Below are 10,501 nucleotides of genomic sequence, written 5' to 3'. Positions count from 1 at the left end.
GCCTGAGCACTACCAAGGGTGGCCTGCAAACAAACGAGACTTACAGCGGATTGCACATCCCAGTATTCTAACAAACAGCAAAACGCGCTGTGCAGTTTCTGCATTTCTGTTGTGGGGCGACCCTGGCGGTGCTCGGAGATGGCTGGACCGGCCCCGGGAGGAAGGGGTGTGCGCCGCGGGGTCACACCCAGCGGCCTGAGAAACCCCCGCACCCACTGTCCAGTGCTCACGTCTAGGTTTGTCTTTACCAACTCTTGGCCTGTGACCAGCCCTATGTACTTGTCCTCCCATGACCCACCCCCGAAGCCATCGTATCCCTCCGCGTCTCTGGGGTGAGAGTAACACCCCCTCCCTTGTACAGGACTCCCGAAGCCACGGCCACCGCACCCCAGGTAAGCGATACTGAATGGCCTTTACCGTACTAGCCTCACCTGAACTTTCTTACCTGACAGTTCCCGCCAATCTTCCTTTCCTGTCAGCATCAGCCGTTTTACTTTTGGACTTTCGTCCACGGTACCACGACTCCCTTACTCAAGGGTCTCCGTGAGCAACACTCAAAAATACCCCTCAAGGCCAGAGCGACAGTACAGCAGGAAGGGCATCTGCCTTACACACAGCCAACCAGGATTCTAGTCACAAGGTCCCCTGAGTGCTTCCAGGGGTGATTCCTGAGGGCACAGCTGGGGTAAGCCCTGAGCATTGACGGGTGTGCCCCCACCCAAAAAGCAAACAATGTCCTCATTTGGTTCCCCATCTTTTCCTGGTCCCTAAAAATAAAAACATACAGTATAGTTCAGCCATTTTCTTGTACTAATATTTAATGTTTGTTTACTTCCTTTAAAGATTTCTAATTTTAGAAACACTCAGCTGCCTTTTTTTTTTTTTTCTTTTTGGGTCACACCCGGCGATGCACAGGGATTACTCCTGGCTCATGCACTCAGAAATTACTCCTGGCAGTGCTCAGGGGACCATATGGGATGCTGGGAATCGAACCTGGGTCGGCCTCGTGCAAGGCAAACGCCCTACCTGCTGTGCTGTCGCTCCAGCCCCCTAGCTGCCTACTTTTACCCTGTACTATAAGCTCTTTTTTCTTCTAATTTTAAAAAACATAACACTAATCTGGAAAGACCAAATTGCTGAATTATTTTTCAGGTTTCTAATCAGGTACAAAACGTGAACTACAGATCTGAGAGTCCACCTCCCAATCTATCTGCAAGTTTATACTAAAAATCACCTCTGTGTGGCCGGAGTGAGAGCCCAACAGAGGGGGTATCAGCCTTGCACAGCTGACCCGGGCTCGGTCCCAGCATCCCCGGCAGTCCCACAGCATCACCAGGAGCGATTCCTGAGTGCAGAGCCAGGAGTGACTCTTGAGTCACCCAAAAACTTTTGCTCTCCATCACCCAAAAACTTTTTTTAAAAAATCTCTGCAAGTAAATCTAAACTGTTTATTACAAAAAAAAAAAAACTTTTTCCTGTTCCCCAGTATTTGTACAGCAATAATTACTGTTGTAATCTGAAAAGTTGTTTGTTTGTTTGTTTTGGGGGAGGGCTTTGGGCCACACCTGGAGGTGCTCGGGGCTTACTCCTGGCTCTGCACTCAGGAATCACTCCTGGAGGTGCTCGGGGCTTACTCCTGGCTCTGCACTCAGGAATCACTCCTGGAGGTGCTCGGGGCTTACTCCTGGCTCTGCACTCAGGAATCACTCCTGGAGGTGCTCAGGGGTCCATACCGGGTGCCAGGGATCGAACCCAGGTCAGCCTGGGTGCACGCAAGGTGAGTGTTGTGTGTCACTGTTGTGCCTGCTGTACTACCACTGCCACCCCGAGAGCAGTCTTGCTGTAGGACTCTCTGACGAGCACCCACTGGACGGGGGCTGACTGGCTGAAACTCGTGAATCCGTGAAACCGGCATCCAGTAACTGCATATGCTGCGAATGCTGAAGGTGAGCAAAAGGACGTGCCTGGGTGCGGGCCGGGCCGGCCGCTGGGCTGCAGCCGTGTCCAGCGGCCACTGGCAGCAGGTGCTCTGCGCTCGCTAACGCTTTCCTTCAACAGAGTCCCAACGAGAGCTCCAGCGGAACGGAACCCAGAGCTTTCCCGTGGGTTCTGCTGGCCCCGACGCTGATGGACTGAGTGAGGGCCGGGCCCTGCCCCGCCACAAGCTCCTCCCCGGGCTGATCATCCCTGAGACGGCAGCACCGGGAAAGCAGGTCCCGGCAGACAGAGCTCTCAGTGGCTTGACTTCGTAAGAGCAACAGGCCTGCGACTCCAGTTTCTCGAATACTGCCCAGGTCACGGCAGGGGCTGCCCAGAGCCGAGACTAGGGCGGAGGTGCTGCAGGAGTGGGGCGGCCTGTGACGCCGAGTCTGCTTCAGGCGGAACCCACAGGTCTTCACCCTCAGCTTTCTTTAAAATACTACCGGTAGGTCACAGTTTTTGCCATTGTCTTGGACAGGTTTTGTTTCCTTGGACTTTGCTTTTTTGACCAAGGCATGCAACGGATTAAAAAAACAAGGAAGGAAAAAGCAAAACATTCATTCTGTACATCTGTCACATGCTACCACTCCAAATGGCTTATTTATAGTTGCTTCCTACAGGAATGTCAAGTTTTCTGGGTATTGTATAATTTGGACTTTTTCTTTGGCAACTGTTTATCAGTTACTTTTCTATTTGCTATTTTATTACTTAGCCACACTGCCAAGACAATATTTGAAAACTGTGACAATCATGTGAATTATAGGGACTATTTCTAAATTATTTTATATTTTAAGGCGTTTTAAAATGTATCAATTAGCATGTGATGCTTGCTCTATTCTTAGTGTTTGTTTTTGTATTTAGGCCACGCCTGGCAATGCTCAGGGGTTACTCCTGGCTCTACACTTGGGAGTTACTCCTGGCAGAGCTTGGAGAACCCTATGGGATGCTGGGATTCGAACCCAGGTTGGCCATGTCCAAAGCAAGCACACTATCTGCCGTACTGTCTCTCTCTTTGGTCCTTATTTTTTTTTAAGATGTTTTCATAGCTTCATTTCAAAGCTAGTGGTGTTTTTTTGTTTTGTTTTGTTTTGCTTTTTGGGTCACACCCGGCGATGCTCAGGGGTCACTCCTGGCTCTGCACTCAGGAATTATTCCTGGTGTTGCTCTGGGGACCGTATGGGATGCTGGGAATCGAACCCGGGTTGGCCAAATGCAAGGCAAACGCCCTACCCGCTGTACTATGGCTCCAGCCCCTAGTACTGTTTTTTAAATCAGGAAAGTAGAATAAAATTCCTATTGGAGTGGATATTTATAAATACATTTTTGCCCTTCCCGGTCTCCTTCTAACGCTGACTGGGGGTTTCAAGGCTAACACCGGGAAATAAGTGCCCACAGAGCCCAGGCTGTTAAACTCTGGAGTCTTGTCTGGAGACAAAAAAGGGGAGAAAGTATTTTTACTCCTAGTTATCCGATAATTTGGTGTTCCTTTTCATCATGAGTGTGTTGGCAGACTACAGGTGAAATTAATACAGTAACTGTAATTTTTAACTTATTTTCCTTTTCAAGTTTCTGTAAGATTTTTTATGAAGATTCTCAAAGTTCTGTTACTAAGTGCCAGTAGTTTAAGACTGCTCTGCCCACAGCTTTCAGCTCCTTGCGGCAATCTGGCCCTCTCACCCCACTAGTCTTGCTGAATGACTAAGTGGCCGTCTTGATAGTGTATTACATTTGGACTGCACACCCAACTTAGAGAAAAATTTCTCAGTTATGAAATTCTGAGTTTCTTTCCCATTCGTATTGAAACTAGCCAAGTCATGAAGTTCTACATTAATTTCTTGAAGAAGAAAATATTCTCAAATGAAACCATTTTCTGCCAATATGAAACAGGAAGAAATTATCAAATGAAAATGATGTTTTACTGCAATAGTAACTAAGTTTTTAGCCTAATGACTACAGAGAAATTTTTATTAATGGTCATTTAGATTACCAAAAACCAATTTTATGCAAAAAAATACTCCATCAAACATGCAGAACTATTAAGATTTTAACTCTTTTCCAACCTCTAGATATTTTTACATCTGGAGACAACTTTGAACTTTGCTTTTATTAAATAGGGAAAAAAATATATTTTTTCTTATTCCATCACTGTGAGATAGACTCTTACAGAACTGTTCCTGGTCAGGTTTCAGTGACACAGTGCTCCAACACCCCTCCCCTGCCAGTGTACAGGGACAGTGCTGCAACACCCCCCCGCCAGTGTACAGGGACACAGTGCTCCAACACCCCCCCCGCCAGTGTACAGTGACACAGTGCTCCAACACCCCCCCCCCGCCAGTGTACAGTGACACAGTGCTCCAACACCCCTCCCCCGCCAGTGTACAGTGACACAGTGCTCCAACACCCCCCGCCAGTGTACAGTGACACAGTGGTCCAACACCCCTCCCCCGCCAGTGTACAGTGACACAGTGGTCCAACACCCCTCCCCCGCCAGTGTACAGTGACACAGTGCTCCAACACCCTCCCACCAGTGTACAGTGACACAGTGCTCCAACACCCCCCCGCAAGTGTACAGTGACACAGTGCTCCAACACCCCCCCACCAGTGTGCAGTGACACAGTGCTCCAACACCCCCCCACCAGTGTACAGTGACACAGTGCTCCAACACCCCCCCCCAGTGTGCATTTCCCAGCACCAGTGTCCCCAGGTTCCCTCCCATCACCCCCACCCTAAATGAGAAAAACTTAAAAGCAAAAAGTCCAAAAGAATCCTTTTAGATAACAAGCTTTTAAAAAAAAATTGTTTTGGGGGGGCTGGAGCAATAGCATAGCGGGGAGGGCGTTTGCCTTGCACGCGGCCGACCAGGGTTCTATTCCCAGCATCCCTTATAGTCCCCTGAGCACCGCCAGGAGTAACCCCTGTGCATCGCCAGGGGTGACCCAAGAAGCGGGGAAAAAATATTGTTTTTAACTGTAGGTAATACCAGGTCAGAACACAGTCGACTCTGGAACACAGTGTCTCCCGTCAGAGACTGTTTCAGGCCACAATTACCACTGATGTCCAGTTCCCATTTACCGTCCACCAACTGGCCTCTGCCCACTCGGGCCCCCACCTTCCCTTCTGGTGACCACCACTCTGCTGCTAGATCCTAAGAGCTGGTTAGTTTTTGTTTTACTTGGTCATTGGGAAGCAAGCTTATTTTTAAATTTTCTTTTATTTTCTTTTATCAAATCCTAGTGTTCTGCAATCAGCAAGCCCATTTGGAAAATCAGAAGAACCTCCAAAGGAAACCCAGATCCTTTGTCGAGAACAGACAAGTACCAACTTCTTCTGATGCCTTCAGTCCACCGCTCTTAAAAATTTTGAACCTTCAATTCTGTTTTTAAATAAACAAAATTTCTTCCTATTCTCTAATCTTTACAACACTGAAAGTTAGTTTTGTCCAAATAACTAAGGATAACCAAAAAGATTTCCCCTTTCATTTTCAGTCAAATGCCTTTGAAAATGATTCAGTACAAGTCCACGGGTAAGGGCTTTTATTACTTTATTTAAAACGCTGCTTGTGGAGCCACAGCAACAGCACAGTGGGCAGGGCACGTGCCTTCCACACAGGTGACCTGGGTCCTACCCCTGCTCCCTGGATTACCCCCAAGCACCTCCAGGAGGAATTCTTGAGCTCAGAGCCAGGAGCCACCAGTGAGCATTGTCGATGTGGTACAAAATAACCAAAAAAAAAAAAATCTATTTCTGGTAGGTGTTTAAATCTGGAACACAAGTCTCTTTATAGACAAATTGATTCACATTAGATGTCTGTTTAAAAGATGCTTTAAAACAACATTACAGAGAGAGAAAACTCCCCTCAGTAATTTAGTTTTTACCTGAAGTTTCTTGAATATTTTTATACTTTTAGAAATTTTCTCCAATATTTCCAATGTAGTAACTCTATCTTTGTCTATCTCTGTAAGAAATCCAAGCTTCTCCTTTGTATCTGCATCTTTCTGATGGCTCTTTTCCTCCGCTCCCTGTCAACCCACGTGGGCTCTGGCAGGGGAGGGAGGTCTGGGGAAGGGACCAAACGGACCAAACCGAACATCAGTCCTTGTGCACCGATCTGGGGAGATCCTCGTCGCCACTGGACTCCTGGCCTGATGCTCGCTCTGCCCATCTGCCTCGCGCCCTCGGAGGATGGCTCTGTGACAACTCCAATGGCCCGTGTGCCGCCGTCTGCTGCGGCCGACCTTCCGGGGCTCCTGTGCTGCTCGACGCTCATCTCCCAAGGGAGGGAACTGCCCTGGAGGGCTGATGACACCCCTACAGCCCTGGCCGTCTCCGGGCCATGCTCCGTGCCCCCGCGGCCTCCGCTAGAGAACGTGCCCGCCCAGATCTTCTGGAGATCCTCACACGGGCCAATCTCTCAAACACAAACTGCCTGTCCTGCACCGGACACTAAGTGTGCAGGACACCTGACGGCCGGACACAGTTCCACAGGCCCCAAGACATTATCAACAGTGAACCTGCAGCAGAGAAGTCGGAGAATCCTCAGGCACAGCAGAGAACCTGCGGCCACCGCGGGGCTGCAGAGAGGGTCCGTGGGGGATTCAGAGACAGCTGCAGAGACATGCAGGGAAGACGGCAGGGCTCGGGAAGGAAGACACAGGGCAGAGACTGGAACCCTTCGGGCAGACAGTACGGTGGGGAGGGCACCTGCCTCGCACGCGGCCGGCCTGGGTTCGAATCTCAGTATTCCACAGGGTCCCTGAACCCCACCAGGAGAGACTCCTGAGTGCAGAGACAGGGGAAAGTCCTCACCACTGCCAGGTATGACCCTCCTTCCCCAAAAAAATAAATTACAAAAAAAAAGAAAACTCTCTACCTCACCCCTGATTCCACTCTTCAGAGCACGGCATAAGGCCAAGAGCATCGGCACAGGCCAGAGCTTCTTCTCTAAGCACGGTGATCACTGCGCAGGTTAAGCATAGCAGACTAGTATCTATCTCTAAAAAATATCTGTATAAAGACCAGGAATCTATGTACAAGAAAAACTTAGAAGTGAATTATTTTGGCTTGCTAGGAAACAACACATACATATCCAGGTACCTGACCCAGAAAGGAGAAATCTTTTTCTGTTTCTTAACCACAGGGAGGTGAGTAAAATGTTCAACTGCAGCTTCTTCTAGCTGCCAGGCTCACAGACTCCTTACAGACCGCCAGTGGAGCGGTTCCCACTGCGACCAGCTGCAGCCCCTTCCTGCCTCTCAGGACCCCTGGGTGTCCACACACTTGCAGCTCTGTGTAACTGCACACAGAAGGCTGGCACGGGGCCAAGAACCGCTGCCATGGTGAATATCCCCCAAGTTCCAGACTGGCCAGCTAATTCCAACTCGGTCATGAAACAGCACTTTAGCACAGTGTTCAATACAAAACAAATTAAATTCCAACTCTAGCTAAGAAAAGTAATATACCAAAACATCCAAGTTTATACCTATTTTTTAAAATCCCTATTAAGATAATCCCTGAAATTTCCTTAGCGTTTTCTATTTCCTCGTAATCTCACCAATGACAAGCAAGCCACTGACTTCTGAGAACACACAACTGAACTGTATTTCCAAACACACCCATGGGCATTCCGTGCACATGACTAACTGAAAATCAAGACCGTCCACACATCCAGTGCACATGACCTGTGGAAACGATTATGAGATAGAGCCCTCGAGAATGATCCTGTTTCCTCTGCATAAAGACAGACCCTAAGAATCTTACAAAAAAGTGGTTGTGTCAATTAAGTAGCTATGTCATTCTAATTTGTAAGTTTCCTGAGGGAGAACAGAAAAAACTAATGAGATCTCTTTAACAGCCCGGCTAAAGCATAACATTCATATGGAGAAGCGCTTTATAGAAGCAAATAATAAACTGAACACCGGCTATTGTATGAAAACCTTGGAAAGACTTTCACTTTTATTGAAATCCTTGTCTCCCTCTTGCTTTTTTCTCTTTCAGATCTAGACACCATGCAACACAAAGGATGACTGGAATAGTAGTGACAAGAGTGACCTGGCCGTAAGATGTATTATTCAACAGCCACAATTTAAAAAAAAAAAATCAAAAGCTAAACCTATAAAAACTTTATAGATTTGGAAAGCCACTGACCACCTTCTCTTACTTTTGAAGGATACCCTTCTACAATGCAATTATCAACAAAGAAATTTGTAGAAAGAATTAATGCACAGGGCCGGAGCGATAGCACAGCGGGGAGGGCATTTGCTTTGCACGCGGCCGACCTGGGTTCGATCCCCAGCATCCCATATGGTCCCCCAAGCACTGCCAGGAGCAATTCCTGAGTGAAAAACCAGGAGTAACCCCTGAGCATCGCTGGGTGTGACCCAAAAAGCAAAAAACAAAAAAAGGAATTAATGCACAACTTCAGTGGAAGTATAAATCAAAAGTGGCCTTTTAACAAAAAAAAAAAAAAAAAAAACTTAAGTGGTATTTGGACTTTCAATCCCAGGCCTGCCCAGCTCTGCATTCACGCCATGCTCGGAGCCCTGGACAGGAAACAACGCTGCAAGGCATCCTCTGAGGGGCTATGGCTCTGCCTGCAAGGCCAAAGGCCTTCTGAGTTAAGAAGAAACAAATCATTCACCACAGGTGACTATCAAGATAAGAATCTAACTTCGAACTAAAGTTGAAATACAATCATACTGACTTTCTGAGCCTACCAAATGGATACGTAATTTTTAATATTCCTAGTAACATAACTAACCAGCTTTAAGTAGCCACAAAAATATTTCATCATTTACACAAAAGATATATATTAAAAAGAGAGAACAGGACCTCCAATCTCCTTTTAAAAAATGTAATACAAAAAAAAAAAAAACCAGTAGGAAAGGCTACACATTAACCTACAAAGGAGCAGAAAAACAAGCCGAAACAGGGTCTGAGTGACAGCACAGAGGGCAGGGTGCCTGCCTTGCATAATTCCAACCCAGGTTCCATCCCCAGTACCACATACTTGAGCCCTGAGCATTAGGTACCACTGTATCACTGTCATCCCGTTGTTTGTCAATTTACTCGAGCGGGCACCAGTAACGTCTCTATTCCTCCCAGCCCTGAGATCTTAACAGCCTCTCCTTACTCGTCTTTCCCAAGGATTGGAGGCTCTTTCAGGGTCAGGGAAACGAGACCTATCGTTACTGTATTTGGCATATCGAATACGCCACAGGGAGCTTTCCAGGCTCTGCCATGCGGGTGGGATACTCCAGGTAGCTTGCCGGGCTCTCCGAGAGGGACGGAAGAACCAAACCCAGGTCGGCCGTGTGCAAGGCAAATGCCCTCCCCGCTGTGCTAACGCTCCAGTCCCTCAGAACTCTAAGGGCAGAGGAGAAAGGTCCCTCCCTCGAGTGAGGCGCCCCCCTGCGGCACTGAGTCAGGGCCCTTCTGTTCGGCCCTGTTTATCCAGGGGGCTGGGGGCCTTCGGAGCCATCCCCCAGCCCACGACCGGGGCACTCTGCTGACTCAGGTCACCAGGGTCCTGCCTTGTGTCTTGGCCACCACCTTCCCGTCCCCTCCCAGCAGGGCAGGAGAGAGAGGAACCCCCGCTGTCCCTGCCTTTCCGTCCCCAGGACTGTGAGCCCTGCCAGCAAGGTGTGATCAACAAATCAACAACACAAAATACAAAAAACAAACAAACAAACAAAACTCTTTTCAATTTTTCTAAACAACAATGCCGTTTGCTAAAGTTATGAGCTAGAAGCCCCCTGACAGGCCCTGACAGGGCCCCCGCTTCCCATCAGGTGTAGGGAGCCTCTTCCATCTCTCAGGGCTCCCTGCACTGTGACGAGACGAAGGGTCCAGCTAAGTCCTGGACGATGCTGTGAGAGGAGCTTCTCTCGACCTCTGAACACCAAATTCCACCTGCCTTTCTCCGGATTAAGAGGTGGGAAGTTCAATTACCTGGGGAAAATCCATTTCTTTTTTGCCTCAAATTATACGATAAATACTTATAAATGCTTAAGAAAATGTAAAAAGTAAGGAGTCTAGAAGTTCAAGAAAAATGCCAAGTAAAACCCAAATTAAAAATCCCAAAAGAGGGACTGGAGCGAGAGCACAGCGGGGAGGGCGTTTGCCTTGCACGTGACCAACCCAGGTTCGATTCCCAGCATCCCATATGGTCCCCTGAGCACCGCCAGGGGTAATTCCTGAGTGCAGAGTCAGGAGTGACCCCTGTGCATCGCCGGGTGTGACCCAAAAAGTAAAAAAAAAAAAAAAAATCCCAAAAGAAATATGTATTCAGGGGCTGGAGAGACAGCAGAGCAGGCACGGTGCTGGCACTGCACATGGCGGACCCAGGAGTGACTCGTGAGTGCAGAGCCAGAAGTAACCTCTGGGGGACTGGAGCGACAGCATAACGGGTAGGCGTTTGCCTTGCAGGGAGTCAATCCGGGTTCGATTCCCAGCACCCGACATGGTCCCCCAAGCACCGCCAGGAGTGACTCCTGAGTGCAGAGCCAGGAGTTAACCCCTGTGC

At 48.4% G+C, this 10,501-nt stretch overlaps 1 protein-coding gene across 3 annotated transcripts in view; it reads right to left on the bottom strand.

The window, feature by feature from the left end:
* USP3 (ubiquitin specific peptidase 3) overlaps nucleotides 1–10,501 on the bottom strand; it is a 92,797-nt gene that overhangs the window by 48,142 nt on the left and 34,154 nt on the right. The window lies entirely within an intron of this gene.

Source organism: Sorex araneus, chromosome 2 (genome assembly GCF_027595985.1).
Source record: "Sorex araneus isolate mSorAra2 chromosome 2, mSorAra2.pri, whole genome shotgun sequence".
Lineage (NCBI taxonomy): Eukaryota > Metazoa > Chordata > Mammalia > Eulipotyphla > Soricidae > Sorex > Sorex araneus.
The sequence above is the reverse complement of the archived record's forward strand: the minus strand, read 5'-3'. Positions and strand labels throughout refer to the sequence as shown.